The sequence below is a fragment of the Anser cygnoides genome, unplaced genomic scaffold (genome assembly GCF_040182565.1).
Source record: "Anser cygnoides isolate HZ-2024a breed goose unplaced genomic scaffold, Taihu_goose_T2T_genome scaffold_62_1, whole genome shotgun sequence".
In the NCBI taxonomy this organism is placed as follows: Eukaryota; Metazoa; Chordata; class Aves; order Anseriformes; family Anatidae; genus Anser; species Anser cygnoides.
In genome coordinates this window covers 50,883-70,668 of record NW_027103079.1, presented here as the reverse complement: position 1 = coordinate 70,668, position 19,786 = coordinate 50,883, and positions in this window count along the sequence as shown.

The following is a 19,786-nucleotide window of genomic DNA, read 5'->3' as shown; positions in this document are numbered from 1 at the left end:
ACTGGGGATGCAGTACAGTGAGTCCAGAGAGTGCACTGGCACCACTGGGGATGCACTGCAGTCAGTCCAGAGAGTGCACTGGCACCACAGGGGATGCGGTGCCAGAGGTCCAGAGAGTGCATTGGCACCACTAGGAATGCACTGCAGTGACTCCAGAGAGTGCACAGGCAACACTGGGGATGCACTGCAGTGAGTCCAGAGAGTGCACTGGCACCACTGGGGATGCACTGCAGTGAGTCCAGAGAGTGCACTGGCACCACTGGGGATGCAGTGCAGTGAGTCCAGAGAGTGCACTGGCACCACTTGGGATGCAGTGCACCGAGTCCAGAGAGTGCATTGGCACCAGTGGGGATGCAGTACAGTGAGTCCAGAGAGTGCACTGGCACCACTGGGGATGCAGTGCAGTGAGTCCACAGAGTGCACTGGCACCACTGGGGATGCAGTACAGTGAGTCCAGAGAGTGCACTGGCACCACTGGGGATGCGGTGCCGGGAGTCCAGAGAGTACTTTGGCACCACTGGGGATGCACTGCAGTTACTCCAGAGAGTGCACTGGAACCACTGGGGATGCAGTGCAGTGAGTCCAGAGAGTGCACTGGCACCACTGGGGATGCACTGCAGTGAGTCCAGAGAGTGCTCTGGCACCACTGGGGATGCAGTGCAGTGAGTCCAGAGAGTGCACTGGCACCACTGGGGATGCAGTGCAGTTACTCCAGAGAGTGCACTGGCACCACTGGGGATGCGGTGCAGTGAGTCCAGAGAATGCACTGGCACCACTGGGGATGCAGTGCAGTGAGTCCAGAGAGTGCACTGGCACCACTGGGGATGCAGTGCAGTCAGTCCAGTGAGTGTACTGGCACCACTGGGGATGCAGTGCAGTGAGTCCAGAGAGTGCACTGGCACCACTGGGGATGCAGTTCAGTGAGTCCAGAGAGTGCACTGGCACCACTGGGGATGCACTGCAGTGAGTCCACAGAGTGCACTAGCACCACTGGGGATGCAAGTGCAGTGAGTCCAGAGAGTGCACTGGCACCACTGGGGATGCAGTGCAGTGAGTCCAGAGAGTGCACGGGCTCCACTGGGGATGCAGTACAGTGAGTCCAGAGAGTGCACTGGCACCACTGGGGATGCACTGCAGTGAGTCCAGAGAGTGCACTGGCACCACTGGGGATGCACTGCAGTGACTCCAGAGAGTGCACTGGCACCACTGGGGATGCAGTGCAGTGAGTCCAGAGAGTGCACTGGCACCACTGGGGATGCACTGCAGTGAGTCCAGAGAGTGCACTGGCACCACTGAGAATGCACTTCAGTGAGTCCAGAGAGTGTACTGGCACCACTGGGGATGCACTGCAGTGAGTCCAGAGAGTGCACTGGCTCCACTGGGGATGCAGTGCAGTGAGTCCAGAGAGTGCACTGGCACCACTGGGGGTGCACTGCAGTGAGTCCAGAGAGTGCACTGGCTCCACTGGGGATGCACTGCAGTTAGTCCAGAGAGTGCACTGGCACCACTGGGGATGCGGTGCAGTGAGTCCTGAGAGTGCACTGGCACCACTCAGGGTGCAGTGCGGTGAGTCCAGAGAATGTAATGGCACCAATGGGGATGCAGTGCAGTGAGTCCAGAGAGTGCACTGGCACCACTGGGGATGCAGTGCAGTGAGTCCAGAGATTGCACTGGTACCACTGGGGATGCAGTGCAGTGAGTCCAAAGACTTCACTGTCACCACTGGGAATGCAGAGCAGTGAGTCCAGAGAGTGCACTGGCACCACTGGGGATGCAGTGAAGTGAGTCCAGAGAGTGTACTGGCACCACAGAGGATGCACTTCAGTGAGTACAGAGAGTGCACTGGCACCACTGGGGATGCACTGCAGTGAGTCCAGAGAGTGCACTAGCACCACTGGGGATGCAGTGCAGTGAATCCAGTGAGTGCACTGGCACCACTGGTGATGCAGTGCAGTGAGTCCAGAGAGTGCTCTGGCACCACTGGAGATGCAGTACAGTGAGTCCAGTGAATGCACTGGAACCACTGGGGATGCAGTGCACTGAGTCCAGAGAGTGCACTGGCACCACTGGTGATGCAGTACAGTGAGTCCAGTGAGTGTACTGGCACCACTGGGGATGCACTGCAGTGAGTCCACAGAGTGCACTAGCACCACTGGGGATGCAAGTGCAGTGAGTCCAGAGAGTGCACTGGCACCACTGGGGATGCAGTGCAGTGAGTCCAGAGAGTGCACGGGCTCCACTGGGGATGCAGTACAGTGAGTCCAGAGAGTGCACTGGCACCACTGGGGATGCACTGCAGTGAGTCCAGAGAGTGCACTGGCACCACTGGGGATGCCCTGCAGTGAGTCCAGAGAGTGCACTGGCACCACTGGGGATGCAGTGCAGTGAGTCCAGAGAGTGCACTGGCACCACTGGGGATGCACTGCAGTGAGTCCAGAGAGTGCACTGGCACCACTGAGAATGCACTTCAGTGAGTCCAGAGAGTGCACTGGCACCACTGGGGATGCACTGCAGTGAGTCCAGAGAGTGCACTGGCTCCACTGGGGATGCAGTGCAGTGAGTCCAGAGAGTGCACTGGCACCACTGGGGGTGCACTGCAGTGAGTCCAGAGAGTGCACTGGCTCCACTGGGGATGTGTCCAGTCAGTCCAGAGAGTGCACTGGCACCACTGGGGATGCGGTGCAGTGAGTCCAGAGAGTGCACTGGCACCACTCAGGGTGCAGTGTGGTGAGTCCAGAGAATGTAATGGCACCAATGGGGATGCAGTGCAGTGAGTCCAGAGAGTGCACTGGCACCACTGGGGATGCAGTGCAGTGAGTCCAGAGATTGCACTGGTACCACTGGGGATGCAGTGCAGTGAGTCCAAAGACTTCACTGTCACCACTGGGAATGCAGAGCAGTGAGTCCAGAGAGTGCACTGGCACCACTGGGGATGCAGTGAAGTGAGTCCAGAGAGTGTACTGGCACCACTGAGGATGCACTTCAGTGAGTACAGAGAGTGCACTGGCACCACTGGGGATGCACTGCAGTGAGTCCAGAGAGTGCACTAGCACCACTGGGGATGCAGTGCAGTGAATCCAGTGAGTGCACTGGCACCACTGGTGATGCAGTGCAGTGAGTCCAGAGAGTGCTCTGGCACCACTGGAGATGCAGTACAGTGAGTCCAGTGAATGCACTGGAACCACTGGGGATGCAGTGCACTGAGTCCAGAGAGTGCACTGGCACCACTGGTGATGCAGTACAGTGAGTCCAGTGAGTGTACTGGCACCACTGGGGATGCAGTGCAGTGAGTCCACAGAGTGCACTGGCACCACTGGGGATGCTGTACAGTGAGTCCAGTGAGTGCACTGGCACCACTGGGGATGTAGTGCAGTGACTCGAGAGAGTGCACTGGCACCACTGGGGATGCAGTGCCGCGAGTCCAGAGAGTGCACTGGCACCACAGGGGATGCGGTGCCGGAGGTCCAGAGAGTGCATTGGCACCACTGGGGATGCACTGCAGTGACTCCAGAGAGTGCACTGGCACCAATGGGGATGCACTGCAGTGAGCCCAGAGAGTGCACTGGCACCACTGGGGATGCGGTGCCGGGAGTCCAGAGAGTGCTTTGGCACCACTGGGGATGCACTGCAGTTACTCCAGAGAGTGCACAGGCACCACTGGGGATGCAGTGCAGTGAGTCCAGAGAGTGCACTGCCACCACTGGAGATGACACGCAGTGATTCCAGAGAGTGCAATGGCACCACTGGGGATGCGGTGCAGTGAGTCCAGAGAGTGCACTGGCACCACTCAGGGTGCAGTGCGGTGAGTCCAGAGAATGCACTGGCACCAATGGGGATGCAGTGCAGTGAGTCCAGAGATTGCACTGGCACCACTGGGGATGCAGTGCAGTGAGTCCAGAGAGTGCACTGGCACCACTGGGGATGCAGTGCAGTGAGTCCAGTGAGTGCACTGGCGCCACTGGGGATGCACTGCAGTGAGTCCAGAGAGTGCACTGGCACCACTGAGAATGCACTTCAGTGAGTCCAGAGAGTGCACTGGCACCACTGGGGATGCACTGCAGTGTGTCCAGAGAGTGCACTAGCACCACTGGGGATGCAGTGCAGTGAATCCAGTGAGTGCACTGGCACCACTGGGGATGCAGTGCAGTGAGTCCAGAGAGTGCACTGGCACCACTGGAGATGCAATACAGTGAGTCCAGTGAATGCACTGGAACCACTGGGGATGCAGTGCACTGAGTCCAGAGAGTGCACTGGCACCACCTGTGATGCAGTACAGTGAGTCCAGTGAGTGCACTGGCACCACTGGGGATGCAGTGCAGTGAGTCCAGAGAGTGCATTGGCACCACTGGGGATGCACTGCAGTGAGTCCACAGAGTGCACTGGCACCACTGCGGATGCAGTACAGTGAGTCCAGAGAGTGCACTGGCACCACTGGGGATGCACTGCAGTGAGTCCAGAGAGTGCACTGGCACCACAGGGGATGCGGTGCCGGAGGTCCAGAGAGTGCATTGGCACCACTGGGAATGCACTGCAGTGACTCCAGAGAGTGCACAGGCAACACTGGGGATGCACTGCAGTGAGTCCAGAGAGTGCACTGGCACCACTGGGGATGCACTGCAGTGAGTCCAGAGAGTGCACTGGCACCACTGGGGATGCAGTGCAGTGAGTCCAGAGAGTGCACTGGCACCACTTGGGATGCAGTGCACCGAGTCCAGAGAGTGCACTGGCACCAGTGGGGATGCAGTACAGTGAGTCCAGAGAGTGCACTGGCACCACTGGGGATGCAGTGCAGTGAGTCCAGAGAGTGCACTGGCACCACTGGGGATGCAGTACAGTGAGTCCAGAGAGTGCACTGGCACCACTGGGGATGCGGTGCCGGGAGTCCAGAGAGTACTTTGGCACCACTGGGGATGCACTGCAGTTACTCCAGAGAGTGCACTGGAACCACTGGGGATGCAGTGCAGTGAGTCCAGAGAGTGCACTGGCACCACTGGGGATGCACTGCAGTGAGTCCAGAGAGTGCTCTGGCACCACTGGGGATGCAGTGCAGTGAGTCCAGAGAGTGCACTGGCACCACTGGGGATGCAGTGCAGTTACTCCAGAGAGTGCACTGGCACCACTGGGGATGCGGTGCAGTGAGTCCAGAGAATGCACTGGCACCACTGGGGATGCAGTGCAGTCAGTCCAGTGAGTGTACTGGCACCACTGGGGATGCAGTGCAGTGAGTCCAGAGAGTGCACTGGCACCACTGGGGATGCAGTGCAGTGAGTCCAGAGAGTGCACTGGCACCACTGGGGATGCACTGCAGTGAGTCCACAGAGTGCACTAGCACCACTGGGGATGCAAGTGCAGTGAGTCCAGAGAGTGCACTGGCACCACTGGGGATGCAGTGCAGTGAGTCCAGAGAGTGCACGGGCTCCACTGGGGATGCAGTACAGTGAGTCCAGAGAGTGCACTGGCACCACTGGGGATGCAGTGCAGTGAGTCCAGAGAGTGCACTGGCACCACTGGGGATGCAGTGCAGTGAGTCCAGAGAGTGCTCTGGCACCACTGGGGATGCAGTGCAGTGAGTCCAGAGAGTGCACTGGCACCACTGGGGATGCAGTGCAGTGATTCCAGAGAGTGCACTGGCAACACTGGGGATGCACTGCAGTGAGTCAAGAGAGTGCACTGGCACCACTGGGGATGCAGTGCAGTGAGTCCAGAGTGTGCACTGGCACCACTGCGAATGCAGTGCAGTGAGTTCAGAGATTGCACTGGCACCACGGGGGATGCACTTCAGTTAGTCCAGAGAGTGCACAGGCACCACTGGGGATGCACTGCAGTGAGTCCAGAGAGTGCACTGGCACCACTGGGGATGCATTGCACTGAGTCCAGAGATTGCACTGGCACCACTGGGGATGCAGTGCAGTGAGTCCAGAGAGTGCACTGGCACCAGAGGGAATGCACTGCAGTGAGTCTAGTGAGTGCACTGGCACCACTGGGGATGCAGTGCAGTGAGTGCAGAGAGTGCACTGGCACCAATGGGGCTGCAGTGCAGTGAGTCCAGAGAGTGCATTGGCACCACTGGGGATGCAGTGCAGTGAGTCCAGAGAGTGCTCTGGCACCACCGGGGATGCAGTGCAGTGAGTCCAGAGTGTGCACTGGCACCACTGGGAATGCAGTGCAGTGAGTCCAGAGAGTGCACTGGCACCACTGGGGATGCAGTGCAGTGAGTCCAGAGTGTCCACTGGCACCACTGGGAATGCAGTGCAGTGAGTCCAGAGTTTGCACTGGCACCACGGGGGATGCAATTCAGTGAGTCCAGAGAGTGCACTGGCACCACTGGTGATGCACTGCAGTGAGTCCAGAGAGTGCACTGGCACCAGAGGGAATGCACTGCAGTGAGTCCAGTGAGTGCACAGGCAGCACTGGGGATGCAGTGCAGTGAGTCCAGAGAGTGCACTGGCACCAGAGGGAATGCACTGCAGTGAGTCCAGTGAGTGCACAGGCAGCACTGGGGATGCAGTGCAGTGAGTCCACAGAGTGCACTAGCAATACTGGGGATGTAGTGCAGTGAGTCCAGAGAGTGCACTGGCACCACTGGGGCTGCAGTGCAGTGAGTGCAGAGAGTGCACTGGCACCACTGGGGATGCAGTGCAGTGAGTCCAGAGAGTGCACTGGCACCACTGGGGATGCAGTGCACTGAGTCCAGAGAGTGCACTGGCACCACTGGGTATGCAGTGCAGTGAGTCCAGAGAGTGCACTGGCACCACTGGGGATGCAGTGCAGTGAGTCCAGAGAGTGCACTGGCACCACTGGGGATGCAGTGCAGTGAGTCCAGAGTGTGCACTGGCACCACTGGGGATGCAGTGCAGTGAGTCCAGAGATTGCACTGGCACCACTGGGGATGCACTTCAGTGAGTCCAGAGAGTGCACTGGCACCACAGGTGATGCACAGCAGTGAGTCCAGAGAGTGCACTGGCACCACTGGGGATGCAGTGCAGTGAGTCCAGAGAGTGCACTGGCACCAGAGGGAATGCACTGCAGTGAGTTCAGTGAGTGCACTGGCACCACTGGGGATGCCCTGCAGTGAGTCCAGTGCACTGGCACCACTGGGGATGCACTACAGTGAGTCCAGGGATAGCACTGGCACCACTGGGGATGCAGTGCAGTGACTAAGAGAGTGCACTGGCACCACTGGGGATGCCCTGCAGTGAGTCCAGAGAGTGCACTGGCACCACTGGGGATGCAGTACAGTGAGTCCAGAGAGTGCACTGGCACCACTGAGAATGCACTTCTGTGAGTCCAGAGAGTGCACTGGCACCACTGGGGATGCACTGCAGTGAGTCCAGAGAGTGCACTGGCACCAGAGGGAATGCACTGCAGTGAGTCCAGTGAGTGCACTGGCACCACTGGGGATGCCCTGCAGTGAGTCCAGAGAGTGCACTGGCACCACTGGGGATGCACTACAGTGAGTCCAGGGATAGCGCTGGCACCACTGGGGATGCAGTGCAGTGAGTCCAGAGAGTGCACTGGCACCACTGGGGATGTCCTGCAGTGAGTCGAGAGAGTGCACTGGCATCACTGGGGATGCAGTGCAGTGAGTCCAGTGAGTGCACTGGCACCACTGGGGATGCACTGCAGTGAGTCCAGAGAGTGCACTGGCACCACTGAGAATGCACTTCTGTGAGTCCAGAGAGTGCACTGGCACCACTGGGGATGCACTGCAGTGAGTCCAGAGAGTGCACTAGCACCACTGGGGATGCAGTGCAGTGAATCCAGTGAGTGCACCGGCACCACTGGTGATGCAGTGCAGTGAGTCCAGAGAGTGCACTGGCACCACTGGAGATGCTGTACAGTGAGTCCAGTGAATGCACTGGAACCACTGGGGATGCAGTGCAATGAGTCCAGAGAGTGCACTGGCACCACTGGGAATGCACTGCAGTGAGTCCAGTGAGTGCACTGGCACCACTGGGGATGCAGTGCAGTGAGTCCAGAGAGTGCACTGGCACCACTGGGGATGCAGTGCAGTGAGTCCAGAGAGTGCACTGGCACCACTGATGATGCAGTACAGTGAGTCCAGTGAGTGCACTGGCACCACTGGGGATGTAGTGCAGTGACTCGAGAGAGTGCACTGGCACCACTGGGGATGTAGTGCAGTGACTCGAGAGAGTGCACTGGCACCAATGGGGATGCAGTGCCGTGAGTCCAGAGAGTGCACTGGCACCACTGGGGATGCGGTGCCGGAGGTCCAGAGAGTGCATTGGCACCACTGGGGATGCACTGCAGTGACTCCAGAGAGTGCACTGGCACCACTGGGGATGCACTGCAGTGAGTCCAGAGAGTGCCCTGGCACCACTGGGGATGCGGTGCCGGGAGTCCAGAGAGTGCTTTGGCACCACTGGGGATGCACTGCATTTACTCCAGAGAGTGCACAGGCAACACTGGGGATGCACTGCAGTGAGTCCAGAGAGTGCACTGCCACCACTGGAGATGCAGCGCAGTGACTCCAGAGAGTGCACTGGCACCACTGGGGATGCAGTGCAGTGAGTCCAGAGAGTGCACTGGCACCACTGGGGATGCAGTACAGTGAGTCCAGAGAGTGCACTGGCACCACTGGGGATGCACTGCAGTGAGTCCAGAGAGTGCTCTGGAACCACTGGGGATGCAGTGCAGTGAGTCCAGAGAGTGCACTGGCACCACTGGGGATGCAGTGCAGTGAGTCCAGAGAGTGCACTGGCACCACTGGTGATGCATTGCAGTTACTCCAGAGAGTGCACTGGCACCACTGGGGATGCGGTGCAGTGAGTCCAGAGAGTGCACTGGCACCACTCAGGGTGCAGTGCGGTGAGTCCAGAGAATGCACTGGCACCAATGGGAATGCAGTGCAGTGAGTCCAGAGAGTGCACTGGCACCACTGGGGATGCAGTGCAGTCAGTCCAGTGAGTGTACTGGCACCACTGGAGATGCACTGCAGTGAGTCCAGAGAGTGCACTGGCACCACTGAGAATGCCCTTCAGTGAGTCCAGAGAGTGCACTGGCACCACTGGGGATGCACTGCAGTGAGTCCACAGAGTGCACTAGCACCACTGGGGATGCAGTGCAGTGAGTCCAGAGAGTGCACTGGCACCACTGGTGTTGCACTTCAGTGAGTCCAGAGAGTGCACGGGCTCCACTGGGGATGCAGTACAGTGAGTCCAGAGAGTGCACTGGCACCACTGGGGATGCACTGCAGTGAGTCCAGAGAGTGCACTGGCACCACTGGGGATGCAGTGCAGTGAGTCCAGAGAGTGCTCTGGCACCACTGGGGATGCAGTGCAGTGAGTCCAGAGAGTGCACTGGCAACAGAGGGATTGCACTGCAGTGAGTCCAGAGAGTGCACTGGCAACACTGGGGATGCACTGCAGTGAGTCCAGAGAGTGCACTGGCACCACTGGGGATGCAGTGCAGTGACTCCAGAGTGTGCACTGGCACTTCTGGGAATGCAGTGCAGTGACTCCAGAAAGTGCACTGGCACCACGGGGGATGCACTTCAGTGAGTCCAGAGAGTGCACTGGCACCACTGGTGATGCACTGCAGTGAGTCCAGAGAGTGCACTGGCACCACTGGGGATGCAGTGCAGTGAGTCCAGAGAGTGCACTGGCCCCACTGGGGATGCACTGCAGTGAGTCCAGAGAGTGCACTGGCACCAGAGGGAATGCACTGCAGTGAGTCCAGTGAGTGCACTGGCACCACTGGGTATGCAGTGCAGTGAGTGCAGAGAGAGCACTGGCACCACTGGGGATGCAGTGCAGTGAGTCCAGATAGTGCAGTGGCACCACTGGGATGCAGTGCAGTGAGTCCAGAGAGTGCACAGGCAGCACTGGGGATGCAGTGCAGTGAGTCCAGAGAGTGCACTGGCACCACTGGGGATGCACTGCAGTGAGTCCAGAGAGTGCACTGGCACCACTGGTGATGCAGTGAAGTGAGTGCAGAGAGTGCACTGGCACTACTGGGGATGCACTGCAGTGAGTCCAGAGAGTGCACTGGCACCACTGGGGATGCAGTGCAGTGAGTCCAGAGAGTGCACTGGCACCACTGGGGATGCCCTGCAGTGAGTCCAGAGAGTGCACTGGCACCACTGGGGATGCACTACAGTGAGTCCAGGGATAGCACTGGCACCACTGGGGATGCAGTGCAGTGAGTCCAGAGAGTGCACTGGCACCACTGGGGATGCCCTGCAGTGAGTCCAGAGAGTGCACTGGCACCACTGGGGATGCAGTGCAGTGAGTCCAGAGAGTGCACTGGCACCACTGTGGATGCAGTGCAGTGAGTGCAGAGAGTGCACTGGCACCACTGAGAATGCACTTCAGTGAGTCCAGAGAGTGAACTGGCACCACTGGGGATGCAGTACAGTGAGTCCAGAGAGTGCACTAGCACCACTGTGGATGCAGTACAGTGAATCCAGTGAGTGCACTGGCACCACTGGTGATGCAGTGCAGTGAGTCCAGAGAGTGCACTGGCACCACTGGAGATGCAGTACATTGAGTCCAGTGAATGCACTGGAACCACTGGGGATGCAGTGCACTGAGTCCAGAGAGTGCACTGGCACCACTGGAGATGCAGTACAGTGAGTCCAGTGAATGCACTGGAACCACTGGGGATGCAGTGCTGTGACTCCGGAGAGCGCACTGGCACCACTGGGGATGCAGTGCAGTCAGTCCAGTGAGTACACTGGCACCACTGGGGATGCAGTGCAGTGAGACCAGAGAGTGCACTGGCACCACTGGGGATGCCCTGCAGTGAGTCCAGAGAGTGCACTGGCACCACTGGGGATGTGTCCAGTGAGTCCAGTGAGTGCACTGGCACCACTGGGGATGCAGTGCAGTCAGTCCAGTGAGTGCACTGGCACCACTGGGGGTGCAGTACAGTGAGTCCAGAGAGTGCACTGGCACCACTGGGGATGCAGTGCAGGGAGTGCAGAGTGTGCAGTGGCACCCCTGGGAATGCAGTGCAGTAAGTCCAGAGATTGCACTGGCACCACTGGGGATGCACTTCAGTGAGTCCAGAGAGTGCACTGGCACCACAGGTGATGCACAGCAGTGAGTCCAGAGAGTGCACTGGCACCACTGGGGATGCAGTGCAGTGAGTCCAGAGAGTGCACTGGCACCAGAGGGAATGCACTGCAGTGAGTCCAGTGAGTGCACTGGCACCACTGGGGATGCCCTGCAGTGAGTCCAGAGAGTGCACTGGCACCACTGGGGATGCACTACAGTGAGTCCAGGGATAGCACTGGCACCACTGGGGATGCAGTGCAGTGAGTCCAGAGAGTGCACTGGCACCACTGGGGATGCAGTGCAGTGAGTCCAGAGAGTGCACAGGCAGCACTGGGGATGCAGTGCAGTGAGTCCAGAGAGTGCACTGGCACCACTGGGGATGCAGTACAGTGAGTCCAGTGAATGCACTGGCACCACTGGGGATGCAGTGAAGTGAGTGCAGAGAGTGCACTGGCACCACTGGGGATGCACTGCAGTTACTCCAGAGAGTGCACTGGCACCACTGGGGATGCAGTGCAGTGAGTCCAGAGAGTGAACTGGCACCACTGGGGATGCAGTGCAGTGACTCCAGAGAGTGCACTGGCACCACTGGGGATGCACTACAGTGAGTGCAGGGATAGCACTGGCACCACTGGTGATGCAGTGCAGTGAGTCCAGAGAGTGCACTGGCACCACTGGGGATGCCCTGTAGTCAGTCCAGAGAGTGCACTGGCACCACTGGGGATGCAGTGCAGTGAGTCCAGAGAGTGCACTGGCACCACTGGGGATGCACTGCAGTGAGTCCAGAGAGTGCACTGGCACCACTGAGAATGCACTTCAGTGAGTCCAGAGAGTGCACTGGCACCACTGGTGATGCAGTACAGTGAGTCCAGTGAGTGCACTGGCACCACTGGGGATGCAGTGCAGTGAGTCCAGAGAGTGCACTGGCACCACTCAGGGTGCAGTGCGGTGAGTCCAGAGAATGCACTGGCACCACTGGGGATGCAGTGCAGTGAGTCCAGAGAGTGCACTGGCACCACTGATGATGCAGTACAGTGAGTCCAGTGAGTGCACTGGCACCACTGGGGATGCAGTGCAGTGAGTCCAGAGAGTGCACTGGCACCACTGGGGATGCAGTGCACTGAGTCCAGAGAGTGCACTGGCACCACTGGGGATGCCCTGCAGTGAGTCCAGAGAGTGCACTGGCACCACTGGGAATGCAGTGCAGTGAGTCCAGAGAGTGCACTGGCACCACTGGGGATGCACTGCAGTGAGTCCAGAGAGTGCACTGGCACCACTGGAGATGCACTGCAGTGAGTCCAGAGAGTGCACGGGCTCCACTGGGGATGCAGTGCAGTGAGTACAGAGAGTGCACTGGCACCACTGGGGATGCACTGCAGTGAGCCCAGAGAGTGCACTGGCACCACTGGAGATGCAGTACAGTGAGTCCAGTGAATGCACTGGCAGCACTGGGGATGCAGTGCAGTGAGTCCAGAGAGTGCACTGGCACCACTGGTGATGCAGTATAGTGAGTCCAGAGAGTGCACTGGCACCACTGGGGATGCAGTGCAGTGAGTCCAGAGAGTGCACTGGCACCACTGGGGATGCACTGCAGTGAGTCCAGAGAGTGCACTGGCACCTCTGATGATGCAGTACAGTAAGTCCAGTGAGTGCACTGGCACCACTGGGGATGCAGTACAGTGAGTCCAGAGAGTGCACTGGCACCACTGGGGATGCAGTGCAGTGAGTCCAGAGAGTGCACTGGCACCACTGGGGATGCAGTGCAGTGAGTCCAGAGAGTGCACTGGCACCACTGGGGATGCAGTGCAGTGAGTCCAGAGAGTGCACTGGCAGCACTGGGGATGTGTCCAGTGAGTCCAGTGAGTGCACTGGCACCACTGGGGATGCAGTGCAGTCAGTCCAGTGAGTGCACTGGCACCACTGGGGGTGCAGTACAGTGAGTCCAGAGAGTGCACTGGCACCACTGGGGATGCAGTGCAGGGAGTGCAGAGTGTGCAGTGGCACCCCTGGGAATGCAGTGCAGTAAGTCCAGAGATTGCACTGGCACCACTGGGGATGCACTTCAGTGAGTCCAGAGAGTGCACTGGCACCACTGGGGATGCAGTGCAGTGAGTCCAGAGAGTGCACTGGCAGCACTGGGGATGTGTCCAGTGAGTCCAGTGAGTGCACTGGCACCACTGGGGATGCAGTGCAGTCAGTCCAGTGAGTGCACTGGCACCACTGGGGGTGCAGTACAGTGAGTCCAGAGAGTGCACTGGCACCACTGGGGATGCAGTGCAGGGAGTGCAGAGTGTGCAGTGGCACCCCTGGGAATGCAGTGCAGTAAGTCCAGAGATTGCACTGGCACCACTGGGGATGCACTTCAGTGAGTCCAGAGAGTGCACTGGCACCACAGGTGATGCACAGCAGTGAGTCCAGAGAGTGCACTGGCACCACTGGGGATGCAGTGCAGTGAGTCCAGAGAGTGCACTGGCACCAGAGGGAATGCACTGCAGTGAGTCCAGTGAGTGCACTGGCACCACTGGGGATGCCCTGCAGTGAGTCCAGAGAGTGCACTGGCACCACTGGGGATGCACTACAGTGAGTCCAGGGATAGCACTGGCACCACTGGGGATGCAGTGCAGTGAGTCCAGAGAGTGCACTGGCACCACTGGGGATGCAGTGCAGTGAGTCCAGAGAGTGCACAGGCAGCACTGGGGATGCAGTGCAGTGAGTCCAGAGAGTGCACTGGCACCACTGGGGATGCAGTACAGTGAGTCCAGTGAATGCACTGGCACCACTGGGGATGCAGTGAAGTGAGTGCAGAGAGTGCACTGGCACCACTGGGGATGCACTGCAGTTACTCCAGAGAGTGCACTGGCACCACTGGGGATGCAGTGCAGTGAGTCCAGAGAGTGAACTGGCACCACTGGGGATGCAGTGCAGTGACTCCAGAGAGTGCACTGGCACCACTGGGGATGCACTACAGTGAGTGCAGGGATAGCACTGGCACCACTGGTGATGCAGTGCAGTGAGTCCAGAGAGTGCACTGGCACCACTGGGGATGCCCTGTAGTCAGTCCAGAGAGTGCACTGGCACCACTGGGGATGCAGTGCAGTGAGTCCAGAGAGTGCACTGGCACCACTGGGGATGCACTGCAGTGAGTCCAGAGAGTGCACTGGCACCACTGAGAATGCACTTCAGTGAGTCCAGAGAGTGCACTGGCACCACTGGTGATGCAGTACAGTGAGTCCAGTGAGTGCACTGGCACCACTGGGGATGCAGTGCAGTGAGTCCAGAGAGTGCACTGGCACCACTCAGGGTGCAGTGCGGTGAGTCCAGAGAATGCACTGGCACCACTGGGGATGCAGTGCAGTGAGTCCAGAGAGTGCACTGGCACCACTGATGATGCAGTACAGTGAGTCCAGTGAGTGCACTGGCACCACTGGGGATGCAGTGCAGTGAGTCCAGAGAGTGCACTGGCACCACTGGGGATGCAGTGCACTGAGTCCAGAGAGTGCACTGGCACCACTGGGGATGCCCTGCAGTGAGTCCAGAGAGTGCACTGGCACCACTGGGAATGCAGTGCAGTGAGTCCAGAGAGTGCACTGGCACCACTGGGGATGCACTGCAGTGAGTCCAGAGAGTGCACTGGCACCACTGGAGATGCACTGCAGTGAGTCCAGAGAGTGCACGGGCTCCACTGGGGATGCAGTGCAGTGAGTACAGAGAGTGCACTGGCACCACTGGGGATGCACTGCAGTGAGCCCAGAGAGTGCACTGGCACCACTGGAGATGCAGTACAGTGAGTCCAGTGAATGCACTGGCAGCACTGGGGATGCAGTGCAGTGAGTCCAGAGAGTGCACTGGCACCACTGGTGATGCAGTATAGTGAGTCCAGAGAGTGCACTGGCACCACTGGGGATGCAGTGCAGTGAGTCCAGAGAGTGCACTGGCACCACTGGGGATGCACTGCAGTGAGTCCAGAGAGTGCACTGGCACCTCTGATGATGCAGTACAGTAAGTCCAGTGAGTGCACTGGCACCACTGGGGATGCAGTACAGTGAGTCCAGAGAGTGCACTGGCACCACTGGGGATGCAGTGCAGTGAGTCCAGAGAGTGCACTGGCACCACTGGGGATGCAGTGCAGTGAGTCCAGAGAGTGCACTGGCACCACTGGGGATGCAGTGCAGTGAGTCCAGAGAGTGCACTGGCAGCACTGGGGATGCAGTGCAGTGAGTCCAGAGAGTGCACTGGCACCACTGGGGATGCACTGCAGTGAGTCCAGAGAGCGCACTGGCACCACTGGGGATGCACTGCAGTGAGTCCACAGAGTGCACTGGCAGCACTGGTTATGCAGTGCAGTGAGTACAGAGAGTGCACTGGCACCACTGGGGATGCACTTCAGTGACTCCAGAGAGTGCACTGGCACCACTGGGGATGCAGTGCAGTGAGTCCAAAGACTTCACTGGCACCACTGGGGATGCGGTGTCCGGAGTCCAGTGAGTGCTTTGGCACCACTGGGGATGCACTGCAGTTACTCCAGAGAGTGCACTGGCAACACTGGGGATGCACTGCAGTGAGTCCAGAGAGTGCACTGGCACCACTGGGGATGCACTGCAGTGAGTCCAGAGAGTGCACTGGCACCACTGGGGATGCAGTGCAGTGAGTCCAGAGAGTGCACTGGCACCACTGGTGATGCACTGCAGTTACTCCAGAGAGTGCACTGTCACCACTCAGGGTGCAGTGTGGTGAGTCCAGAGAATGCACTGGCACCAATGGGGATGCAGTGCAGTGAGTCCAGAGAGTGCACTTGCACCACTGGGGATGCAGTGCAGTCAGCCCAGTGAGTGTACTGGCACCACTGGGGATGCACTGCAGTGAGTCCAGAGAGTGCACTGGCACCACTGCGAATGCCCTTCAGTGAGTCCAGAGAGTGCACTGGCACCACTGGGGATGCAGTGCAGTGAGTCCACAGAGTGCACTAGCACCACTGTGGATGCAGTGCAGTGAGTCCAGTGAATGCACTGGAACCACTGGGGATGCAGTGCAGTGAGTCCAGAGAGTGCACTGGCACCACTGGGGATGCACTGCAGTGAGTCCAGAGAGTGCACTGGCACCACTGGGGATGCACTGCAGTTAGTCCAGAGAGTGCACTGGCACCACCTGTGATGCAGTACAGTGAGTCCAGTGAGTGCACTGGCACCACTGGGGATGCAGTGCTCTGACTCCGGAGAGCGCACTGGCTCCACTGGGGATGCAGTGCAGTCAGTCCAGTGAGTGCACTGGCACCACTGGGGATGCCCTGCAGTGAGTCCAGGGATTGCACTGGCACCACTGGGGATGCAGTGCAGTGAGTCAAGAGAGTGCACTGGCACCACTGAGAATGCACTTCAGTGTGTCCAGAGAGTGCACTGGCACCACTGGGGATGCAGCGCAGTGACTCCAGATTGTGCACTAGCACCACTGGGGATGCAGTGCAGTGAATCCAGTGAGTGTACTGGCACCGCTGGGGATGCAGTGCAGTGAGTCCAGAGAGTGCACTGGCACCACTGGGGATGCACTGCAGTGAGCCCAGAGAGTGCACTGGCACCACTGGAGATGCAGTACTGTGAGTCCAGTGAATGCACTGGAACCACTGAGGATGCAGTGCAGTGAGTCCAGGGAGTGCACTGGCACCACTGGGGATGCAGTGCAGTGAGTCCAGAGAGTGCACTGGCACCACTGGGGATGCAGTGCAGTGAGTCCAGAGAGTGCACTGGCACCACTGGGGATGCACTTCAGTGAGTCCAGAGACTTCCTAACCCAAGCAGCTGCTTCCGCCCTGGTCCTATTCTCTAGCATAACCAATGCCTGAGTCACCGGCCAATGAGACATCACACTAATAAACCACCCAACCTCCTGTCTACTACTGACAGCAGCAATCGCTATTAAACTGGGCCTAGTGCCATTTCACTTCTGATTCCCAGAAGTACTACAAGGATCGCCACTAATAACAGCCCTGCTACTCTCGACCCTCATAAAATTCCCCCCACTAACCCTGCTCCTACTAACATCCAAATCCCTCGACCCAGCTCTACTCACCGCCATGGCCCTAGCCTCAACAGCACTAGGAGGCTGAATAGGACTGAACCAAACACAAACACGCAAAATCCTAGCCTTCTCGTCCATCTCCCACTTAGGCTGAATCGCCATCATCCTAGTTTACAGCCCCAAATTGGCCTTACTTACCTTCTACCTATACACAATCATAACATCAGCCGTATTCCTAGCCCTTAACAAAATCAAAGCCCTTAACCTATCCATGATCACAACCTCATGAACAAAAACCCCAGTGCTAAACGCCACCCTAATACTAGTACTTTTATCCCTAGCAGGCCTCCCCCCATTAACAGGCTTTATACCAAAGTGACTTATCATCCAAGAACTAACTAAACAGGAAATAACACCAGCAGCCATGGCAATTGCCATGCTATCACTGCTCAGCCTCTTCTTCTACCTACGCCTCGCATACCACTCAACAATTACCCTTCCCCCCAACTCCTCTAACCACATAAAACAATGATACACTAGCAAAGCCCCAAGCACACCTACTGCGGTCCTTGCCTCACTATCAATCCTCTTACTTCCCCTGTCCCCAATAATACATGCCATTGTCTAGAAACTTAGGATAACACCCCAAACCGAAGGCCTTCAAAGCCTTAAATAAGAGTTAAACCCTCTTAGTTTCTGCACATTAAGACTTACAGAATATTAACCTGTATCTTCTGAATGCAAGTCAGACGCTTTAATTAAGCTAAAGCCTCCCTAGACAGATGGGCTTCGATCCCACAAAACTCTAGTTAACAGCTAAATGCCTAAACCAATTGGCTTCTGCCTACAAAGACCCTGACGCACCCTAGTGCGCATCGATGAGCTTGCAACTCAACATGAATTTCACTACAGAGCCGATAAGAAGAGGAATTAAACCTCTGTAAAAAGGACTACAGCCTAACGCTTCAACACTCAGCCATCTTACCCGTCACCTTCATCAACCGATGACTATTTTCCACTAACCATAAGGATATTGGCACCCTGTACCTCATCTTCGGGGCATGAGCAGGAATAGTCGGCACCGCACTCAGCCTATTAATCCGCGCAGAACTAGGACAACCAGGGACTCTCCTAGGCGACGACCAAATTTACAATGTAATCGTTACCGCTCACGCCTTTGTAATAATCTTCTTTATAGTCATACCCATCATGATCGGAGGATTCGGCAACTGATTAGTCCCCCTCATAATCGGTGCCCCCGACATAGCATTCCCGCGAATAAACAACATAAGCTTTTGACTCCTCCCCCCATCATTCCTCCTACTACTAGCCTCATCCACTGTAGAAGCTGGCGCCGGCACAGGCTGAACTGTCTACCCTCCCCTAGCAGGTAACCTTGCCCGCGCCGGAGCTTCAGTAGACCTGGCTATCTTCTCACTCCACTTAGCCGGTATCTCCTCCATCCTTGGGGCCATCAACTTTATCACCACAGCCATCAACATAAAACCCCCCGCACTCTCACAATACCAAACCCCACTATTTGTCTGATCCGTACTAATTACCGCCATCCTACTCCTTCTATCACTCCCCGTACTCGCCGCCGGTATTACAATATTACTAACTGATCGAAACCTAAACACCACATTCTTCGACCCCGCTGGAGGAGGAGACCCAATCCTGTACCAACACCTATTCTGATTCTTCGGACACCCAGAAGTCTATATTCTGATCCTACCGGGGTTCGGAATCATCTCACACGTAGTCACGTACTACTCAGGCAAAAAGGAGCCCTTCGGCTACATGGGAATAGTCTGAGCCATACTATCCATCGGCTTCCTAGGATTCATCGTCTGAGCTCACCACATGTTTACAGTAGGAATAGACGTTGATACCCGAGCCTACTTTACATCAGCCACTATAATCATTGCCATCCCTACCGGAATCAAAGTATTTAGCTGACTAGCCACCCTGCACGGAGGAACAATCAAATGAGACCCCCCAATACTATGAGCTCTAGGATTTATCTTCCTATTTACCATCGGAGGATTAACAGGAATCGTTCTTGCAAACTCTTCCCTAGACATCGCCCTGCACGACACGTACTACGTAGTTGCCCACTTCCACTACGTCCTATCCATAGGCGCCGTCTTTGCCATTCTAGCAGGATTTACTCACTGATTCCCACTACTCACTGGGTTTACCCTACACCAAACATGAGCAAAAGCCCACTTCGGGGTAATATTTACAGGAGTAAACCTAACGTTCTTCCCCCAGCACTTCCTAGGCCTAGCAGGAATACCCCGACGATACTCGGACTATCCCGACGCCTACACACTATGAAACACCATTTCCTCCATCGGCTCCCTAATCTCAATAGTAGCCGTAATCATACTAATATTCATCATCTGAGAAGCCTTTTCGGCCAAACGAAAAGTCCTACAACCAGAACTAACTACCACAAACGTTGAATGAATCCACGGCTGCCCTCCCCCATACCATACTTTCGAGGAACCGGCCTTCGTCCAAGTACAAGAAAGGAAGGAATCGAACCCTCACATGCTGGTTTCAAGCCAACTGCATTAACCGCTCATGCTTCTTTCTTATGAGACGTTAGTAAACCAATTACATAGCCTTGTCAAGACTAAATCACAGGTAAAAATCCTGTACATCTCATGTGGCCAACCACTCCCAACTAGGATTCCAAGACGCCTCATCACCCATCATAGAAGAACTCGTTGAATTCCACGACCACGCCC